The 23,565-nt window shown below is 34.6% G+C and overlaps 1 protein-coding gene across 2 annotated transcripts in view; it reads right to left on the bottom strand.

The window, feature by feature from the left end:
- Positions 1–23,565, bottom strand: part of MTHFD2L (methylenetetrahydrofolate dehydrogenase (NADP+ dependent) 2 like) — a 136,051-nt gene that overhangs the window by 29,216 nt on the left and 83,270 nt on the right. The gene's annotated exons all lie outside the window — the stretch shown is intronic.

Here is a 23,565-nt window from a genome sequence, read left to right as displayed (position 1 = left end):
AGGAAGAATGAAGGGACAAAGGAAGGGAATAGATATTAGCTCAATATAGAGAATTTTAAGAGTAATAAAATAAGCCACAAAGAGAAATACCGTCCTTATTCCTCATTAGAAATATTCACAATAGGGTAAGGAAGAGATTGAATTGGTAAGGTTAATGAGGCTTTCCAGTTCTATGATTTAAACATTCTCTTTTGTCTAGAAAAATTAAAAAAATTTTTTTCTTTCTTCTTTAACATTCATTTCTGAACCCTTGTAGACTTCTGACCTTTTATTCTACTAAAGAAAAGAAAGAAATAATGCAAATTGTACTTAGTTGAAATGATAACAAATAGGCATGTATGATGTCTACTTCAGATATGTTAAATACTCTAAGTTGTCCACTTATATTGTTGTCTTCTAGAGACAAATGCTTGGATGCGTAAAGTTGCTCATTAATTGTGTCTTTAAGAACACTGAAAAGAAATTTCTTAGACATGCTGTATTTATTTCCCTCAATATACAAATGCAACATATTTAAATTATCATTTGATAAAAGTGAAATATCATTAAAAACTATTTATATATTTGAAAAAGAAAAGACATTAGATACCAGTAGAATGTGAAGTCAGAAAAAAAAAATTTTGCTTTTTGTTAAAGCTGAAAATGAATAGTACCTTCAAGTGAACATTTCCTATGAGCTTTTTTTTTTTTGATGTGATAATTCCATAGAAACCTATCCTTAATTCTTATATAATTTGAAGGCGCAAGCATTATATGTGAGAACTGAAACCATCCACACCCACAAAGCCTACTGTATACATTAATATGATTTTACTATTTCACTGTCTTCATCAACATGACTTTATGATTCCAGGAAACTCTTGCTCAGAAAGATAAAAGTTTCAAGTAATTTTATTGTCTCAAGAACATATTGAAAGACTCATTTTAATTAACATCAAACTGTTTGACTTTTCAATAGATAGTATCAAAATTTTCAAGACTCTTGGAAATCCTTGCTTTAATTAAATTCTCTCCTTGTTGTATCTGCCAATCCTAAACTTTTATATTATGATCCTTACCTAATCCTAATCAAACTTTCACATTAAGAGACTTGCCTTAAAACAAACTTCAACATCTCTTAAATATCCCAACTTTGCTTCCACACCCCGAGATGTTACTAAGGTAAAGTGGCTCCCTGGGCGGGGGGGGGGGATCCCTGATTTGTGGAATTTGATGATTTCTGTGGTATATATACTCCTACCATGGCTGACTTCAAGCTGCCGAGGTGACATCACTGAACATGGAATTGGGAAGAGATGTTCAGGATCCTTCACAGGCTGATAGAAGCTAGCTCCAGCACACCACTGCTCCTATGCGACTGTCAAGACAGTGTTCTCCCATGCTTCTGTAACCTAAACTCAGATTTGTCTTATCAATGGATTGTTTGGGTGATATTTGGGAGAAGTCAGTATTCAACAATACTGGGGACCTGTGAAAATCTAGTCAAGAACTTCTCTTGGCCATGGTCCAGGACCTCAACTTGGAAACCATGGTTGCCTCTGTGGCCCCTTGAGCCTCTTGCTGGCAAAGGGAGCTGCTGGCCTCTGTGACTGGGATAATGAGGTAAGTTTTGCATTGAGTCCAAACTTTGATTTCTTTTCATTAAAGCTCCTCAAATGCTGAGTTTATTTTGTCTTCTTTAAATAAGAAATTAATTTTAGGAATCCTTTGATATCTGTTCAGTTAAATAACTTTTGTCCTTGGTGGAAATCAGTGTTATTACTTACAGCACAATTTGTCTCTGTTGCTGTCATCTTTTTCTGTAAGGGAAGAGTTCACAGGGAGGGGATGGGGGTAAGCTGGCTAAATCCATTGCTCAAAATGACCCTGAGGACTGAAAAATTCAGAGAGTGTCTTGAATTTTGGAAAATCTTTGCCTCAGGTCACTTAGCAACATTTTATGAGAACTTGTCTCAGTCTTGTCTTGTTGTGTTGGTGAAATCTCTCCAAATCTTTCCATCTGCAGGCAACTGTAAATTAGTCAAGTTTGAAGCTGGAAACTGGCCAGCCACTAGGCCAAGGTGGGGGCAGGGTGCTGAGGGACCAGGGAAACAAGCAGCACTTTCAACTGAAGAGTCCTAGACTTTCCTAGATCTGCCTCAGTCTAAAACTAAGAGCATTCCACCTCTGATGTAGACTCCTGCATCTTACATGTATTTGCACAATATCCCAAATTCTTATACTTACCTTTGTAAATGGCATCATTTAACCAAGGATAATTTAGAATTATAATAGACATTTTGAGGAACTTCTGATGTGAGCAAGTGTTCTTTTGAGAGGTACCATAGAACATAATGGAATATTATTCCAAACATCTAATGGTCTGCATTTTTTATATTTTTGAGGAAGTATCCAAAGACGTTTAGATTCCAAAATTGCTTCCTTAAAAGATGTCTTGGCCAAGGCAAGCAAAAGGTGAAAAACTAAAAATAGTCTCTCTTTTAGATTCCTCCAAATCCCAGTAAAAATCTAATAGCTTTTATCCTATTATTTCTCTTCCCCCAGCCTATGTTTCTCCATTTCCTCTGACTTGTTCCTTTTACCTCCTGGCTGGCCAGAAAAATCCCCAAAGTGCAATTACTTCATAAAATTAACGACGCCCCCCCCCACCAGAAACATGGAAAGTTGAATTGGTTTTAAGATCTAGTCTCATACTGAGCCGAAAGCTGTTAGATTTTTTTCAAAGCCTAGAAAGATAAAATTTGCAGAGGAATTAGGAAATTTCTAGCTTACAAATAAAATTATATACTAAAGCCCAAGGCAGGTTTATGGAGGTAGCTTGTGGTTTTTTTCCCCAAGCCAATTAATCCATCTATGAAGTTATTTCTAGCAGAAGTAAAAGGTCTTTATTAATGCAGATTTTCAAAAATAATTGGGATAACTATTTTAGAGTGAAATATTCTCACCAGAAAATTTAGTAAGAAGATTTATGATTCATCTAAGATTTCTCTGTTGTGTGTGAAATCTCTTTGACTGATTAGTAAACTAACCAATGGATGATCTACACAGAATCAATCACATTACTTCAAAGGTTATGACTTTCTTATTAAGTGGATGCAAATCTGTTATTTTGTGATTACTTATATGATAAATATGAAATAAATCACCAATGTTGTCTTAGCTAAATATACTGAATAAACATAATATTTAAAAAACAATATCAATACTTAAAGTACAAACAGGACATTGTTCTAGACCTTAGGAGCTAAGTTTACTTTTATATGAAGGTATAAGCAATACCCCTTGAGCACATAGAGGCTATATCCTTTTTCTTATCAATTAGAACACCAACTAGGTATTTTCATATGCTTCTTTGACAATCTCAGAACTCAGTTCACATGAATTTTTTTTAAGTAATCCTTTCCCTATGAATCCTATCATAGTCATCTTTCTTTATGAAATGGCTCAGTCAAGGCATCCTGATAAAAGGAAGCACCATATTTACACAGCAATTTAGTAGAGTTCAAAGGGCTGTGCAAACATCTAATTAAACTTCACAACAATTCAGTGAAGCAAGAGAAGGTTTACCCATTATCCTCATTCACAGAAGGGAGATTCTGAGGTGCTGAGAGGCTAAATGATTTCTTGGTTTCACAATGATGAGTCAGAGGTAAGGCTGGGAACAAAACCAGAACTCTTGCTCAGATATAAAAGTAACACCATGGAAATGCTTTTTCAGGTGGATCACTCCTTCAGCTGGAAGTTGTCCTACTACATAAATAACAAGAGTAATTGCAATGGAATTTGTATGAATGTATATGTTTCTGTCTAGATTAGAAAAACTTTCTTCAACAGTATTTAATTTGGAGACAGTCAAATGATGGCTAAATGCATCCTAGCTAAATAGAACCAACATTAGTAGTAAGAGTACTTCAGTGTCTTCCCCAAAGTGTCCTCCTGTTACTTCTAGGAATCCTGAAGAAATGTTTATAAACCAGTGAGTCAGTGGCAATGACCACAGAACATACCCTCTTTTTTTCTCTTTTTCTCTGGCTTCCTTGATTCCTATCTGATACGTGTTTGACTATGATGCCTGTCATGAGAGTAATGTCTATACGTAGGACAATCTCTAGCTGCTCCCAAAGCTTGTAATCCTTGGGGTGCCAGACCAGTACTAAGTTCCTTACAGAGCTGAGGGCCAGCAAGGCCCTGCTCTGTGCCCTACTTGATCATTTAGGGGTATGGAATCCTTTGTTTTCAAAAATTCATAGGATCACTCTTGAGTAGTTCTTTTAGCTTCTGCCTTGAACATTTTCTCTGCCAAGTCCAGTGGACCTTTGGGGCAAGATGCATGTTTCTCTTTTCTTCCTCCCATTAACAAAACTATGTTCCCTTCAAATAGACACTGGTGTATTGGGGGCATTGGTGGAGGTTGGAGGCCAGTGGGGGCAATAGGTAAGGGTCTACATTATCAATCACCATGTTATATACAGAGCATATATATACAGCATACAAATGGAATGGGATTCAAACATTTTTTCACCCTTTCTTTAAAGGAAAAACGTTTACCAACTCAGTATGTAAAATGATCAAAGCAAGGACAGATGTACTAGTTGAAAAGAGAAGGTAGGGTTGGGGGAGCTCTGCAGGCAGTCAATAGCTCCTTAGGTTCCCAAGAGTCCAGTTTGAAAACCAGTGAGTCTAATTGCTTTTGCTTAAAAATATAGCTCCTGAAGGCCAGAGAGTCTAAATAATGTATGCAAATAAGGCCGATATTTAGGAAATACAAACTATTTTTTCATAATTCTCTTATTTCCTTTGTACTTATTCTTAGACCTTCTCTTCTTCCACCTTGTTGCCGGCTGGTCTCAGCCTATTAATAACCAATGTTGTGGCTGGACCTGCCCTGGTGGTTCTTATTATGATTGCAAGATGCTCTCAGCTATAACCATCAAGAAACTTAAAAAAAAAATCCTTATTGATTACAGGACCTGGAAATTACATGGCACACCTGGGGCCACAGAGCAAGGTCACAGGTAGAGAGAGAGTGAGAGAGCATGGGACTGGGGTTCTGCTTTTTATTGGGGTTGAGAGGTGTCTAGGGTCTCAAAGGCTCACTCCTTACTGGTGAATTTAAAACATAAGAATGGGAATTAACAGCACAGGAAGAGAGAAAACAAGCAGCCCAAATCATCAGTTATCAAAATCAACCAAGATCTCTAAAACAGAGAAGTCTGTTTAGACTTCTCTAAAGTCTAAAGAGGGGATGGGTAGCTGGGGTCTTTATCTACTGGCTGACAATGTGTTTATTCAAGATAGCCATCTTTGAAGTGGATGCCTCTTTGAAGTGGATGGTTCCACAATTTAGGCACTTGCATTATAAAAAGAAAAGCCAACTGTCAGGGCTTGCACTACGCACTTCCTTTAAGTATTCAAGCATCAGCTAAGACAACCTGTGTTTATTGACTCAGAGAAGTGACACAGACAAGAAAGAGAAGCTGAGAAGAAAGAATTTGCTCCCTGGGTCCTGGATTTCAAAAGACTAGCACTTTAGAAGTGATGGGGAGGAAGAAATTTTCCTTTACCCTTCTAAGTTCATCTGGCTGGTCTAAGAATTAAATTTACATGAGACAGATTAGCAGAAGTAAATCACACAAAAGTTTAATAACTTGTATACATGGGAGAGACCCAGGAAAACTGAGTAACTCACCAAAATGGCAAAACCCCTCACTTAAATACCATCTTCAGCTAAAGACAAAAGTGGATGCTGGGAGTTTGGGACTTCAAAGAAAAGAAAGGCAATTCACATGGAGATGGAAAAACAAATGTTTGGTAAACAAATGTTTGCTGGGCCATGCACAGATGACGGGACAGAGTGGACTCTGCTCTCTAGGCCCTCCCAAGTTTCCCCCATCACACCTAGCCCATTATTTTTTGCTGATGATAGCTCTATTCTGGGAACAGTCCCTTCAACTAAATTCTTTTAGGCAGTTAAATAGGAGGTAACAAGAAAAACTTCTTGAATCTTCTGTTTCTTAAAAATAATCAACCTAAATTAATCCTCATGCCAAAGAAACACATTTTGGGGTGGCAAATTTTGCTCCCCTGCAGAAGAGTAGAGAGACTCAAACTAGAAAATGGGAGTGCTAAATATGAAGAGTCAGGAAATTTGGAAGAAGTGATGAGAGCTTAGACTTAAGAGGTTCCCAGGGACAGGTTGCTAGTCAAATTGCCTAGAGCTGTGTCTTGGAGAACTGGCAAAAAATCCAGCATTGGTTTGGGATATCCAAAAACAAAGGGACATTTTCCTCATAGCCTCTGTAGAAGCTGAGGAGGTGTCATGGCCCCAAATAATTAAATGGATGCAAGGAGGGCCTAGGAAGATGCTTTAGACACTTTTTTAGAGTTTCCTGTAGCAGAGTGATAAAGCCACTAGAGAGAAATTGACCAGTGTCTGTGCAGATAGTTGGCAAAGACCAAATAAGGTGAAGGACATCTTATTGGATACCAATTTAGAAACATAATAGAACTAAATACCCCCACCATGCCTTGGTACTTACATGGCAACCTCAGGAAAGAGGCAAGTGTTTAATAGATGCTTAAGTATACAGTGGTTTGGATAACTGGCCACCAAATAACAGAAATGTTTTTAGAATTAGATCTACAAATACCAGAATCTCAAGCATAAATAACTGACTTTAATCTAACATGTTTAAGTACTTTGGAAGGACAATTTAACAGTGCTTTGCTTGCTAAAAGAAAAACAAATAATGAAGGCTCCATATGTGCAAATTAGGCAAACTGTATTTCTTCATCTACCACACAACGTATTGCTCTAGAAATCTTGCTGTACAAATCTGGATATACAGAACATTAAACTTAGCAGATTGTATGATACACCAAATTACTATTTTACTAACATATATTTAGAATTATCCATAACAAAAATACTAGCTAGCCATGGCAAATTTTAAGTGCTTGTCTAGTGTCCTCTGTTCCCTGGCCAATATCTAAGACTCGGATCCAGACTCAGGCTTTATAGTTTAGTGCCTAGGTTACCTTGAAGAATTACCTGCCTAAGCCTTAGCTTTCTCACCTATATATTTAGAATAATTATAATAGTTACTTCATAAGAATGGCTATAGAGGTGAACGAAATAATGTATATAAAGTGCTTAGCACATTGCCTGCTGCATAGAAAATATGCAGTACGTATTGTACTGAGGACATACCAGTTATTCATATATTATCCTGGACAAAACATTTGGAAAAAGAGAAAGTTACTGTACATGCATATATTATGTTATAATCTACTATTTTTCAAACTGTGTGGGTTTGAAACAATGCAGTGGCAATCACCATTTTTTTCAAAGGAATAGCACAGCATAACATCCATGGCATAAATCAAAGAGCAAGACATGTGGTAAAGGTAAGTATTCTTCTGTAAAAATTTGTCCTAATTAAACTCAAAAGCTTTTGCAGCAAAGGAAACCATAAACAAAATGAAAAGATGGAGCTCCCTGGTGGTCTACTGGTTAGGATTCAGCGCTTCCACTGCTGTGGCCTGTGTTCAATCCCTGGTTGGAGAACTGAGATCCCACAAGCTATATGGCATGGCCAAAATGAAAAACAAACAAACAAACAAAACTAAAAGACAACCCACAGAATGGGAGAAAATATTTGCAAATGATGCAACTGACAAGGGACTAATCTCCAAAGTTTACAAACAGCTCATGCAGCTTAATATCAAAAAAACAAACAACCCAATCAAAAAATGGGCAGAAGACCTAAACAGACATTTCTCCAAAGAAGACATAGAGGTGGCCAAGAGGCAAACATGAAAAGATGCTCAACAGCGCTAATTATTAGAGAAATGCAAATCAAACCTACAGTGAGGTATTTCCTCACACCAGTCAGGATGGCCATAATCAGAAAGTCTACAAAAAATAAATGCTGGAGAGGGTGTGGAGAAAAGGGAACCCTCCTACTGTGTTGGTGGGAATATAAATTGTTACAGCCACTATGGAGATTCCTTAAAAAACTAAAAATAGAGCTATTATATGATCTAGCAATCCCACTCCTGGGCATATATCTGGAGAAAAACATGGTTCAAAAGGATACATGCACCCCAATGTTCACTGCAGTGCTGTTTACAATAGCCAAGACATGGAAGCAATCTAAATGTCTAAAGACAGATGAATGGATAAAGAAAATGTGGTACATCTATACAATGGAATATTACTCAGCCATTAAAAAGAATGAAATAATTCCATTTGCAGCAACGTGGATGGACCTGGAGATTATCATACTAAGTGAAGTAAGTCTGACAGAGAAAGACAAATATTGTATGATATCCTCATATGTGGAATCTAAAAAAAATTATAAATGAACTTATTTACAAAACAGAAACAGACTCACAGACTTAGAAAACAAACTTATGGTTACCAAAGAGGAAAGGTGGGGGGAAGGAATAAATTGAGAGTTTGGTATTGACATATACACTGCTATATTTAAAATAGATAACTAACAAGGACCTACTGTATAGCACAGGGAACTCTGCTCAATATTCTGTAATAACCTACATGGGAAAAGAACTTGAGGAAGAATAGATATAAGTATATGAATAACTGAATCACTTTGCAGTACAACTGAAACTAACACAATACTGTAAGTCGACTATAGACCAATATAAAATAATTTTTTAAAATTTTGTCTTATTTTATGAACATATATATAAGTATATATAGCATTATGAAATATGTTATATAATGCATTAAAGGCTAATTTTTATCCCCATTCCCCTATAGTCAAACTCCTTACCATGTGACTATAAAAAATTAATAAACAGAAACATTAAATAAATAGAGTCAGGAGACTAGAAAGGGGAGTTCCCATGCCCTATGCTGATAGCAGAGCCCAACAGGAAGAAGAAAGACCTCCTCTTCTTTCCTGGCAAGAGCTCAGCCAATAAGAGACTGTCACAACTCAGTCAATATAAAGCCATGGATGCTTTGTTTACTACAGTCTTCTCAACTTCCCTTCCCCCTCTATAAAAGAGTTCTCCTCTCTTTTTTTTTTGCTGGGAATTTGCACATGGCTCACCATGGTTGCAGACCCTGAATTGCGATTCTTTGCTGACCTGGAATAAATACATTTTTTGCTGGAGAAATAACTGTCAGTCTATTTGTTTTAGGTCAACATGACCTTGTAGTTCCTTAATTTAAGAGGTGGAGTCTTTTTTCCAGTGCTTTGAATCTGAGCCTGGCCATGGAAATCAATCTAACCAATAGAACAGGGCAAAAATGACAGAGTGCGGGCTCCCCTGGTGGCGCAGTGGTTGAGAGACTGCCTGCCGATGCAGGGGACACGGGTTCTTGCCCCGGTCTGGGAAGATCCCACATGCCGAGGAGCAGCTGGGCCCGTGAGCCATGGCCACTGAGCCTGTGCGTCTGGAGCCTGTGCTCCGCAACGGGAGAGGCCACAGCAGTGAGAGGCCCGCGTACCACAAAAAAAAAAAAAAAAAAAGTGCCAGAAAAATAGAAGAAATAGTTGTTTTCTATGTTTCATCCTTAAAGGGAATAATTCTAGTATTTAAAAATTGATTATATTTTTTCTATTTATTTTCAATTGATAACTTTCATTAGATTAAGAAAATTTCCTTTATTCCTAGCTTTTAGGATTATTCCTGATTTTCTAGAAATTTGTTTCTTTGTTGTTTTATTAAATCATGAATAGGTGTTGACTACTATAAATTGCTTTCTCTGCATCCATTGAGGTTATAAGAGTAATAGTTATACAGTTTTAAAATTTTGAATTCTTGTCTTCTTTTAATACTGTTGTTTTTAATTTACTAATATTCAGAAATAAGACTAGGCTGAAGGCTTTTTATTCCCCTGTCACCCTTTGTCCTGTTGTGATATCATTATAATAATCTTATAAATTAAATTGGGTAATGTTTCTTCTCCCTTTCTGTCACCCTTCCCCTACCTATCCCCTTCCTTGCCATCCCATAACTAAGTTTGTATAAAGCATAATTATTTATTTTTTAAAGAATTAATAGAAATTATCTCCAAATCATCTATTACTTATGTTTTTTAATATGAAGAACTCCGTTTACCATTTCAAATTATTTTATACTTAGTAGCTTAATCAGATTTTCTACGTCTTGGGCCAATTTTGGTCATTTTTTTCCCCCTGGGTTTTAAAATGTTATCTAGATTTTAAGTTTCAATCTAAGTTTTAAAATTTAACGTCATAAAATTATTTATATAATTTTAAAGTGTTCCACTGTCTCAGTTATATTTTCTGATTTTACTTTTTGTGCCATCTCTTTTTCCTTTTTTCCCCTAATTTTGATCCTAATGACTACATACATCCATGAAAATTTTGGTGTATTCTAATACCGATTATGAATTTATCCTATTGAAAATATGAACTCCATCAAATGATTCATACCATTAACTGAGATATTCCAAATTTTAATTATAGAATTTAAAAACTAGATGTGTATACAGCTTTTGATAGCTCACATTTAATTTCTTCTATTTATTCTTTGAGTCATAAAGCTATATTTCAATAAATTAAGGTTTATAATAAATGCAAATAAGTGCAATAAAACCTGCAGAGTCTTGGTATTCCATTCATTGAATACTTAGATTTGAAATTTCCAACTGATTTTGAATAAAATGCAAATAAAATTTAGATGATTCATTTATAAAATTTCAACTCCACTCTAGTACACTTAGTTTGATTGACTAAAATATTATTTAAAGGTTCAAAATTTCTATAATATCAATGATGAGCAGAAAAGAAATACATACACATATATGTATGCATATGTATATGCATATTTTTAAAAATTGCAAATTTTGACAACGACTGCTTCTGCTTCAATTGATACAATATCTCATCTCATTTGGAAGAAAGTCTGAATTATGTGTGTACCACAATTAATTCCAAGTCATTTCTGTCCATAGCATTTTTTTTCTTAGCAGCTTTATTGATATATAATTCACCCATTTAAAATCTACAATTCAGTGGCTTTCAGTATTCATCACCACAATCACAAAGTTGTGCATTTATCACCACAATCAATTTTTTACTATTTTCATCATCCTCAAAATAAACCTCTTATCCATTAGCACTCCCCATTTCTCTCTTCCCCTAGTCCAAATCACTAATCTATACTTCTATATTTATGGATTTGTCAAGTCTGGTCATTTTATATAAATGGAATCACACTATGGTGCTATATTTGTGTACTAGCTTTGTGTGGGGTTATGTGTTCTTTTTCTTGGGGTATATACCTAGGAATGGAATTATTGAGTCATATGGTAACTCCACGTTTAACATCCTGAAATGCAAAATAATTTTCTGAAGAAGCTGAACCATTTTATACTTCCATCAGAAATGTATGACGATTCCAATTTTTCCACCTTCTTGCAAACACTTGATATTATTTGCAGTTTTGATTACAGCCATCCTAGTGGGTGTAAAGTGGTATTCTATTTGGTTTTGGTTTGCACTTCCCTAATGATAATGATGGTGAGAATCTTTTCATGTGATTTTATTGACTATTTGCATAACTTCTTAGAGGAACCTCTGTTCAAATCATTTGTCCATGTTTTAATTACGTTATTTGTTTTTTCACTGCTGAACTGTAAGAGTTTTTTGTATATTCTGGATAAAAATCCCTTATCAGATATTTGATTTGCAAATATTTCCTCACATTCTTTGGGTTGTCTTTTTACTATCTTGATGATATGTCCTTTGAAGCACAGCGTTTTAAAAATTTTTTATGACCTTCAATTTATCTGTTTTTTTCTTTTGTTGATTGTGCTTTTGGTGTCATAGTTAAGAAGGTTTTGCCTAGCCCAAGGTTATGAAGATTTACTGCTATATTTTCTTCAAAGAGTTTTATAACTTTACTTCTTATGTTTGGTCTATGATCCATCTTGAGTTAAATTTTGTGTATGGTATGAGGAAGCAGTCCAACTTCATTCTTCTGCATATATGGATATCCAGTTGTTCCAGAGCTATTGATTTAAAAAGACTTAATATTATTGAAATGGCAATACTCCTCACATGTTCTACAGATTCAGTAAAATTCTTGTCAAACCCCAGCAGACTTTCTTCAGAAATTGACAACTTAATCCTAAAAATCATATGGAAAATTATGAATGTGGGATGAATAAATATGGGACATCTTTCTTTTTATTTATGTTGTCTTTAATTTTCTTTGAAAATGTTTTCTTGTTTTTCAGAGTAGGATATTTTCTATTCTTTTTGTTAAATTTATTCCTGAGTATTTTGTTATTTTTGGAATTGTTTCTTAATTGTGTTTTCAGATTATTCATTGCTAATGTATAGAAATACAATTGAGTTTTATATACTGATCTTGTATCCTGAAACGTTGCTAAACTCATTTATTAGTTCTAATAATTTTTAGATTCTTTAGGATTTTGTATATATAAGATAATGTCATCTGCAAATAGAGATCATTTTACTTTTTCCTTTCCATTATGAATGCTTTTTATTATTTCTTCTTGCCCCGGCTAGAACCTCCAGTATAATATTGCATAAAAGTGGTGAGAATGGTCATCTTTGTCTTGTTCTTCATCTAAGGGAAAAACATTCACTCTTTCACCAATAAGTATGATTTTAGCCATGGACTTTTTAAAAATGCCTATTATCAAGCTGAGAAAGTTTCTTCTATTCCTAGTTTGTTGAGTGTTTTTATCTTGAAAGAATGTTGCATTTTGTTGAATGCTTCTTCTACATCTAAGGAGATGATCACATAGCTTTTGCCCTTTATTCTCTTGATGGTGTGTATTACATTAATTGATTTTGTATGTTAAAGCAACCATATATTTCTAGTATAAATCCCACTTGGTCTTGGTATGTTATCATTTTTACTTACAGCTGGATTAAGCTTGCTAGGATTTTATTGAGGATTTTTGGATCTATATTTATAAGGAATATTGGTCTGTACTTTTTCTTTGTCTGTTTCAATATCAGAATAATATTGGCCTTGTAGAATGAGTAGGGAAATGCCCCCATCTCTTCTATTTTTGGAAAAGTCTCTGAAGAAGTGGTATGAATTTGCCTCTAAATATTTGGTGGGATTTATTAGTGAAGTTGTTTGGGCTTGGGCTTTTCTTTGTGAGAGGCAGCTTTTAAATTACTGATTCAGTCTCCTTACTTGTTAAATGTCTACTCAGATTTTCTATTTCTTCTTGTGTCAGTTGTGGTAGTCTGTGTCTTTCTAGGAATTTGCCCATTATAGTTTTTATAGTATTCCCTTACAATTTCTTTTTATTTTGTTAAGTTTGGTAGTCATATCCTCTCTTTCATTCCTGATTTTAGTAATTTGATGTTTCCCTTTTTTTTCCCTGGTCATTCTAGGTAAAGTTTTATCAATTTAGTTGATCTTTTCAAAAAAACAAATTTTGGTGTTGTTTATAATCTTTATTGTTTTGTATTCTCTATTACTTTTATTTATGCTGGGAACTTTATTATTTCCTTCCTTCTGCTTCCTTTGAGTACAGCCAGCTCTTCTGTTTCTAGTGTTCCAAGTTGGAAGGCTAAGATATTGATTTGATACATTTCTTCTTTTTAAAATACAGACATTTACAGCTATAAATTTCTCTCTAAGCACTGCCTTAACTGCATTCCATAAGTTTTGCTGTGTTATGTTTTCATTTACATTCAGTTTAAAGTAATTGCTAATTTTCCTTGTGATTTCTTTTTTGACCCATTAGTTATTGAGTGTGCTGCTTAATTTCCACACATATGTGAATTTCCCAAATTCCTTTCCATTATTGCTTTCTAGTTTCATTCCATTGTGGTTGGAGAACATACTTTATGTAATCTCAATCCTTTAAAATGTATTGAGGCTTGCTCTAAATCCTAGCATATAGTTTATCCTGGAGAATTTTCCATGTGTTCTTGAGAAGAATGTGTATTCTGTTGTTGAGTGGAGTGTTCTAAAGATGTCTGTTAAGCCTAATTCGTTTGTAGTGTTGTTCAAGTCTTATATTTTCTCGTTGATCTTCTGACTAGTTCTGCGATCCATTGTTGAAAGTGGGATATTGAAGTCTTCAACTATTGTTGTTGAATTGTCTATTTCTCATTACAATTCCATCTGGTTTTGCTTTATAGATTTTGGGGTTCTGTTTTTAGGTACATAAATGTTTATAATTGCTATATCTTCTAGATAGGTTGACAGTTTTTTCATTATAAAATGTTCCTCTTTATCTCTAGTAACTTTTTTGTTTCTTAGTTTTAAAGTCTATTTTGTCTATTAGTATAGCCACTATTATTTTTTTATGGCTGCTTTTTGCATAATATATCTTTTTGCATCCATTTTACTTTTTAAACTATTTGTATTTTTGAATCTAAAGTGTGTCTCCTATAGAAAACATATAGTTAAATCTTGCTTTTATACCAGTCTGACAATCCCTGCCTTTTGACTGGATTGCTTAATCAATTCATATGTAGTGTTATATTGGTAGGGCTGGATTTATGTTTGTCATTTTACATGATTTTTTGTATATATTTCATGTATTTTGTCTTCCTCTGTTTCTCCTTTACTGCTTTACTTTTTAATTAAGAGAATATTTTCTAGTGTAACATTTTAATTTCTCTATTTTTTTTCACTTTATTCTTTATTTATTTTCTTAGTGGTTGCCCTAAAGTTTACATACTAACTTATCAGAATTGACTCTAGATTTATCTTAATTTAGTGCCAATGAGATATAGAAATATTAATCCTAGTATCTCTATTCCTTCCTCCATTTTTTAGTTTATTATTATTATACATATATCTTATTACATCTTTATATGTTACAAACACAACAATATATTGTCATAAATATTATTTTATATAACTTTATGTCTTTTAGAATATATGAGAGAATATATTCGAGCAAGAACTAAATGTCACTTCTGTTTCTATTCATCTGTTCCTGTGGATTAAACTTACCACCTGGAGTCATTTCATTACAGTTTTGTTCTCATCTGCCTCCTTTGTATGCTATTATCAAATATATTACATTTGTATATGTTATAAGCCCATCAATACAATTACATACATATTTTGTATGTATTTACTATTTAAATAAGAGAAGAAAAAGGAAATATACAGTTATAAGTCTTTTATAATTACCTATGTAATTACCTTATTGGAGCTCTTTGGTTTTTTTGCCATGTTTGCATTTGAATTATTGTCTGGGGTCATTTGCTTTCAACCTAAAGAGGCTTCTTTAGTATTTCCTGTAAGGCAGGTCAGCTGGCAATTCTCTTAGTTTTTATTTATCTAGAAATGTTTTTTGCCTTCATTTTTGAGAGATAGTTTTACTAAATGTAAGATCCTTGTTTGACAGTTCTTTTTTTCAGCACTGTAAATATGTTATCTCACTGTCATCTGGCCTCCATTGTTTCTGATGATAAATGAACTGTTAATTTTATTGAGGTTCCCTTATATGTAGTGAGCCATTTTTCTCTTGCGGTAAGGTTTTCTCTTTGCTTTTCAACATTTTAAGTATGATATGTTTGAGGGTGTATCTATTTGGGTTTATCCTAGTTGGAGCTTGGTGAACGCCTTGCATTTGTACATCAATGTTTTTCATCAAATTTGGGGAGTTTTCAGCCATATTTCTTCAAACATTTTTTTCTGCTATGTCTTTCTCTCCTCTCATTCTGGTAACTCCATCGCACATATGTTGGTGTGCTTAATAGTTTTCCACATTTCTCTGAGGCCCATTCATTTTTCTTTATTCTTTTCATTATCTGTTCTTCAGATGGCACAACTTTATTGATCTGTTTTCAAGTTCCCTCATTGTTTCTTCTAACAGCTCAAATCTACTATTGAACCTCTCTAGAAAATTTTTTCATTTAGTTATTTCACTTTTCAACTTCAGAATTTTCATTTGGTTCTTCTAAATAATTTATATCTCTTTACTGATATTCTTTTTTACTAAGACATTGTCATCATAGTTTCCATTACTTCTCTAAGCATGGTTTCCTTTACTTCTTTGAATATACTTACAATCGCTGCTTTGAAGTCTTTGTCTGCTAAATTTGACATCTGGGCCCTCTCAAAGGCATTTTCTTTTGCCTTTTTTTCTCCCTCTCTATATATTGCTCTCACACTTTACTGTTTCTTTGCATGTCTCAATATTTTGTTGAAAATGAAACATTTAAATAACATATTATAGCAAATCTGGATATTGATCTACCCTACTTGAATTTCTTTTGTTGTTTTTATTCTTTAGTTGTTTAGTGACTTGGCTATACTACTTCAGTGAAATCTATTTTACCTGTAGTGTGCATCCTTTGATATCACTCCTCAGAGAGCACAGCCTTGGGCATAAACACAGTCACCATGGGATGACAGTGGTTTTAACAACGTTCTCTTTAACTATATCTTTCTCTGATCCCTCTGGTAACCTAGTCTCTCTCTTTTAGCTAGTCTTCCTCTATTGGTATCACACCCAGCTTTTAGACTCCACTAATTGTCTATTGATTGCTCTATTATTTCAACAATACCTTGGGGAATAGACTGTTCTACAGTCTGATTCAGTTAGAGTCAAGCTTCTTTACAGGGGTAGTTTTCGAGGCCAGTCTTTTGTTCTAACCACACGAGGTGTTTTCCTAGCTTTATCTTTCCTTGTTTCTCTCTGTTAAACATATAGCTGATCTTTGATTTAGCTTGTAGCTTTCATGGACTACCAGCCTCTTCTTAATTGTCTGCCACCAAAATCTTCATTGTATTTGACAGTGCCTTTAGGCTCGAACTTCCCTATACTCTCTCCAAATAAAATCATTTCCCTTAGGAAGAGTTATGGAGCTTTCTGTTCTTGTAGCCTGCCTGTCCCCCTGGGTAAGAACTCTGAGCAACCTCTCCAGATCATTATTCTGCACTGATATTTATGTTCATATTATCATCACAAAAACTATTTCATTTCAATGATGAACTTTTAAACCAAATTTACTATAATATTCACTATAATGTCAGATGTTTAATATTTTATAGAATAAAACTCTAAAAGTTTTACATTGATTACATGAATTCAATAAAAAAAATCAAACCATTATTAAAATTAATTGAGTTTCTCTGCAGTGTCTGATATTTTTAAGCACACTTTTATTTTACTCAGCAGGTACCATGCACGCTGTTCAAAAGGAGGTGTCTTTGTGTCAGGAAAGAAGAGGGAAAGAAAGATAGCTTATCTCTGTCTTTCAAATTTAATCACAAATTAAAATAACAACTCTTTTCACTGCAAAGATGTGTCACATTATACTAGATGAGATGATGGTTAAGTCTGGAATTACAATATGGAAGTCACCACGTCCATTCTGGATTTTCAGTACAATAATAACAATGCATACTACTACTACTAAAAATAATAATATACATTATATATATAACATTGTATATATAATGTTTTATATACATATATACATATATATATATATACACATGTGTGTGTGTGTGTGTGTGTGTGTGTGTGTGTGTATTCCAACACTAAACTAAATGGAATTCCAGATATGGAATAAGCTGGAACTGTTCTGGGAAAACTGGAACATACAGACAATACTCTGCATGTACTGATTTGATTAAAAAGTGACATATTCACATGGTATCTCTGTTTATTTGGGTCCTCTTTAATGAGTTTCAGAGAAGAGCCAGAACTCTTGAAAATTTCAACTGACGAGGTTTTCTTTGTCCCACACTTTTACTTACTCTCCACGGTCTTCCTCCCCACATATCCAATACTATTACTGACTGGAAATTTTATTCCCAACTTATCAAACATGTTAAATTGAATTATTAATATTTTATATAGTCAGCACTCAGGTGATGTATAATTTTTTTTGGCGGGGGGACTTACCTTTACATCTTGTCTTCTGCTTCTGTTTTGGGGACTCATTTTAAAGGAGATAAACTTTCTGAGTCCTTATGTATCTGGAAATTTCTTTGTTTCATCATCATTTCTGAGTGATAGTTCAGCTAGGTACAAATTTCTAAATTAAAATGTTTTTTCCTCACAATTTTGATGATATGACTCCATTGTCTTCTGGCACCAAAACCACTGATAAGTAATTAATCTTCACTGCAGATTCTTACTTGTGTGTAGATACTCTCTTTTTCCATTGTATATTTTAGGATTGTCAGTGTCCTGAAGTTTTCATCTTATGTACCTAAGTATAATTATTTTATTGTAATATTTCTCAGCATGTGGTAAATTTTTTCAAACTCAGGACTCATATCTCTCTTTAGCTTCATAAAATTATCAGTGATCTTTCCTTAAAATGTTTTGTTTACATTTATCTTTAATATCTCCTTCTGGAGAAATTTCTTAATTTATCATCCATATCTCAAGCCATATATTCTAGCACTTTATCTCTTTGTGTTTAATTCTGGGATGAATTCATTTTATTATTCCAGTGGATTTACTTTTCCTCTGTATTAATTGTATTCAGCCTCCTTTAAAGTTGTTTTTTTAATTTCAATAACAATTCTTCATCTACAATGTTTCTAATTAATTATTTTTCATAATTATCTGTTCTTGCTGCATAACCCCCTTTTTCTTGTTTTTAAAATTTCATTCTTCTCTGATGGTTGTATTCCCTTCTTCTTGCTAATGAAATCAAAATAACTCTTTTAAAAGTCCTTTCTGGTTGTACTAGTATGCTTATTTTCCTTAGTCAGCTTTTCTGTTTACCAAGTTTGTTGTTTGTCTTTTGTTATCTTTGTTAAGTGCTTGTATAGTCATTTTCCACAGATTTCTCCTCCTAGGGCATCCTGGTCTCTTACAGCAAGTTTGTGGTGGCCTCAACACAGGCTCTGCTGGTGGTCTGGCTCCAGAGCAGGCCTGGAACTCAGGGTTGCACTCTTCACAAATCCACTTCCAGATTTGTTCCTGCTAAGGCACAGATCCAGACTCCCATAACTGTACAAGTTGTGCTGCAGGAGCCCCAAGCTATATGGCAGAAGGTACTGCTGTTCTAAGCTCAGCCAGGAGAGTAGAAAGCAGGTGGCACCTTTCCCAGAACCCAGTTTTACTCAAGCTGTGCAGATGTGACCCTGAGCTATGTGCACATCTTGTGTGGGCATAAAGATGCCAGCACTTTTTTCCAAGCATTCACCTGAGTCTCAGCCCTCTCCTACCCGATGGGCTAACTTCACAGCTTCAGACTGTTCTGAATTTTATTTGTTCCTCATTGCTTTTTTCTTTTAGTGGAATATCCTTATTCTAGTCTACAGAGACCTACCTTTCTTATTTTCTAGAATAACTATGTTTATTAATTTAAAAAATAGTTTGCCATATTGTCAAATGATATACAAAAACATTTTATTCCCCACTATTCACTTAGGAGAAGAGAAAGGCTGATTCAATTTCAATTGATCAACATTCCAGTTCAGGTGTAACTTGAATTTAAAACTTGGTTTCTTCACTGAAAAGGTCAGAAACATCTAGTTTTATATTACATTCAATTCTTGGAAAACCTATGGCTGGGTGTACCCAATGATGTGGAGGGATGGGCATGGAAGAAGTACCTGTGGGGAGGACAGATCTTCCAAATGTCGTGACATATCATTTTACAGTATTAAAAAATCCTATTCATTAATATCACGACTGCTCTCATGAGAAAAAAACATTAAGTATTTGGAAACTGTCAAGCTCACAGTGGGGACACTGCTTTTGCAAAATTCTAAGTTTGCTTGAAATCAAACTATAGCCTAGCTCACACAGCTAGTACAAGTCCACCACAACTTGTCTGGGTGCCTTTTGTACCTGCTACCAGTCTTTGCTTTCATATCTTCCTTCCCACTGACGAAAACAGACCAGTGGGCACTCTGATCCATTTCCTTCAAGCCCAATAGAAGGATCTGTCTTTAGCGCCAAGCAAAGATTTCCCCACCCCATTCACCTTTCTGATCTGAGGGTCATGCCACTTTACATCACATTGGAAAGACCGTGGTGAATAATATAATGAATGATTTCATTCTTCACTTGAGACCCCACCCTCCACAAACAGAGAGTGTCACAACCTTAGCATATAATCATCCCATGACAACAGTTGGGACAAATAGTAACAAGAGGATTGTTATGTCACACCTATCAACAAACTGAAACAGTGTTAGTTCTAAGTTTGGTCCTCCATAAAGCATAACAATAATCTTATTAAACAATGTTTGGAGCTAAACCTTACAGAGTCCACTACCATAGACGGGGTCAGTATGCAAGCCAAAGTCAGGAAAGAATGGGCACCTTGAAAGAACGAAAAAACCTCTCTGTTCTCTTAGGGATTTAATGGGTGGGTCTGTTACCTTGCCTACAAGCTTTGTTTTGGGAGAATAACTAGTGGCTTATATCATTATCTGTGAGGCAAGGACCACAAAATTAAGGGCAACACATTCATATTCATTTGGAAACATTAAAACTATCCAGAGCATGGAACTCTGAAGAGGCTTGAGGTGAAAGGCGGGAAATCAAGGGAATAATTTTTTGAGGTTAAAAAAAAAAAGCTTATTAAAAACAAACAAATGAAACTAAATAATAAAACTAAATACCAAAAAAAAAAAAAATCCAATGCTTGTTTTAAAAAATGAAGAAAATCCACACAAAGGGATTTGAGAAAGCTTCTCCATTAGGAACTAGTAGTTACCCAGTAGGGTAATCAGGTTTGCCACTTGGTCTGCACAAGCATGCAGTCTGAGTCATTGGAAAGAACCTGGGCTTTGGAGGCAAACAGATCTCCACCTTGACAATTATAAACTGTGTGTTCTTACACTAATGGTAAGATTATATTCCACATTTATAAAAATAAACACAATGATACTTTCCAAAGCCCTAAATTTCTTGTAAAAATAAAATTAAGTAGATGAAAGCACAGAGCATGGTGCTTGGCATACAGCAGCATTTGATGAATGACAATTGCCTTTGGTTTCTTAGTTTTCTAACTGAAATCTCAAACACAATATGAATATTGTGTTGTATATAGCTTTAATGACATTAAGTTACTGTAAGTGACCTTATTCCTAGGTAAGTAAAATGTCTTTCTTTATATAAGTTGCTTCAAACTTTTTTTTCAAAAAAGTCAAGGTATAATTAAATATCTTTAAATAAATGTCATTGTTAACTTCCTTTTGGCAATTTTAGCAATTCAATTTATTTTGTGAATATCCCTAGTTATTTGTTTAGGGTAAAAAACAAATATAGCTTAAAGGACCACATATAAATAAACCAAAATTGCCCCAGTTTTACCTGTTTTAGCCACTATTGTTATGTGACTATGATCTCCAGCTGATTCCAGGAAAACAATGTCATAATCAGTGAGCCATTATTTTTGTCTCTTTGGTCAGGGGAGGGGAGGGGAGGCTTTCCCTTACATAATTATTCTAGGATCAGTGGTGCACCAACCATTTTCTATCTAGAGTTTACAGGCCAGAATCCCTAATGAGGCACATTGGATGATGAGAGAACATTTATGAATATATAAGAATAAACAATAGGTAAAAAAAGATTTTGATTTGAGTTCTAAATTAATTCCTTGGCCATGAAAACACACAAAAAATGTACAAGGAGTTAAAACTTCTCCAGTTGGAGCACATATTTTGCTAGAAACAAATATGGGTCTATGACAAAAAGAAACGGAGATGAAGGGATAATGTTTGCCCCTTTCAACAGATTATTGATTCCTAAAGAATGTCAGCCTCACTCTGTGAGATTATGCTCTTTAGCACTGTCATGCATTATGAATGGGACACAAATGGCAGGCTGTTTTGTAAAAGCATAACTGGAATAAAGATGTAGCAATACTCTATTCAAATAAGGAAAATGCCAAGTTTTTTGCTATTTGAATATATGAATGTGAAATGTTCTAAATTGGCAGAGAGTTACAGAAGTGTACATATAACTCTTGAAGCTTTGCAAATTTAAACTCATGCTTGTTTTTTGTCTTCCTTAAATATGCCCCTTGGGTTCTATTAAAAAGTGTTACTAATAAAATGTGGAGCATGACCAACATAGCTGTAAATTCTTGAGAAACAGTTATGCATGCTTGATGCCTGCTCCTTCAATTATTATAACACTGGCACTTAAGAAAAAACAAATAAACATGGAAAATAAAAGCACATCCCCACTTTCCAAAATTATGGCAACAATAGCCAAAAACAGAATGAAGAATCAAGATCAGGGGCTTTAGAATAAGACAGGGTTCCAAGTGCTGGTTCAGCTACTTCATTATATGACCATGGTAAATCAATTCACTATAAGCCTCAACTTTTTGCATCTATAATGTAAGGATAATAAACTTACTAACCTCATAAGGGTGTTGTGAGATTTAAATAAGATGATGTTTCAGGAATGCTCAACAACTATTAGCCCTTATTACCATAATAGATAAACATTATGAACACTAATATTTAAATAAAATGATGAAAATCCTATACTGAAACTCTCTATTCAAAGATTATTTTCAAATCTGCTTGATAACAACCACTATGTTTTAAAAAATAATGTCCCATAAAACCGTGGTGGGGTGGGGATGGTGGTGTGCTGAATTGGGTGATTGGGATTGACATGTATACAATGACGTGTATAAAATTGATGACTGATAAGAACCTGCAGTACAAACAAACAAACAAACAACTAATACTAAACTTTCTTTGGGTTATTTGTATGGAAATATGTTAATATAAATGTTTCAGACATTACATGAAATTTCTAAAAATCTTATATGTTCTGGGACTTCCCTGGTGGCACAGTGGTTGAGAGTCCGCCTGCTGATGCAGGGGACACGGGTTCGTGCCCCGGTCTGGGAAGATCCCACATGCCGCAGAGCGGCTAGGCCCGTGAGCCATGGCCGCTGAGCCTGCGCGTCCGCAGCCTGTGCTCCGTAATGGGAGAGGCCACAGCAGTGAGAGGCTCGCGTACCGCCAAAAAAAAAAAAAAAAAAACACCTTATATGTTCTGGTATAATGTTTTAAGTCATAATTCTAGTTATTACTTTAAAATGTATATCTTAGAAATAACTAAATTTCCTTGTCAATTGCATTATTATGAACTTTCATCAGATCTTTAACCGTGGTCATTTTTAAGTCTTTTGTCATTTACAGACAGTTCTGGGTGTACTCTGATGCTTTTGCAAAAATGTTCCTATAAAAGGGTTTCATCTTCAAGGAATTCATGGAAAAGACTCTGACAAGTACAGGTTTCTGGTAACTGACTATACTGCTGAACTGAATGAATAAGCATTTTCAGAACTCTAATGGAAAACTGATGAATTCATAAAAGTGCTAACAAAAGATCAACATAAAAAAAAAGAATTAATTACATGGGACTGAGTGAACTGACAAGGATGATTATAATTTTTGTGACTTTCTGTTTGAATAAAAACAAAAATCCCACAAGGACTCAGAGGCAAAAAATATACAAATCAATTTTCACTGCAAAGTAAAGGAGCTGTTACAGTGGAGGATTACTGGACTGAATGTCAATATTATGACACAGTATGAGTGTGTTTCATGTTTGGTAATTGCAATTGTTGCTTTTGTTGTGGTCATCGATTTACAATG

Source organism: Mesoplodon densirostris, chromosome 1, assembly GCF_025265405.1.
Source record: "Mesoplodon densirostris isolate mMesDen1 chromosome 1, mMesDen1 primary haplotype, whole genome shotgun sequence".
NCBI lineage: Eukaryota > Metazoa > Chordata > Mammalia > Artiodactyla > Ziphiidae > Mesoplodon > Mesoplodon densirostris.
This window is presented reverse-complemented; position numbering and strand designations above follow the sequence as displayed.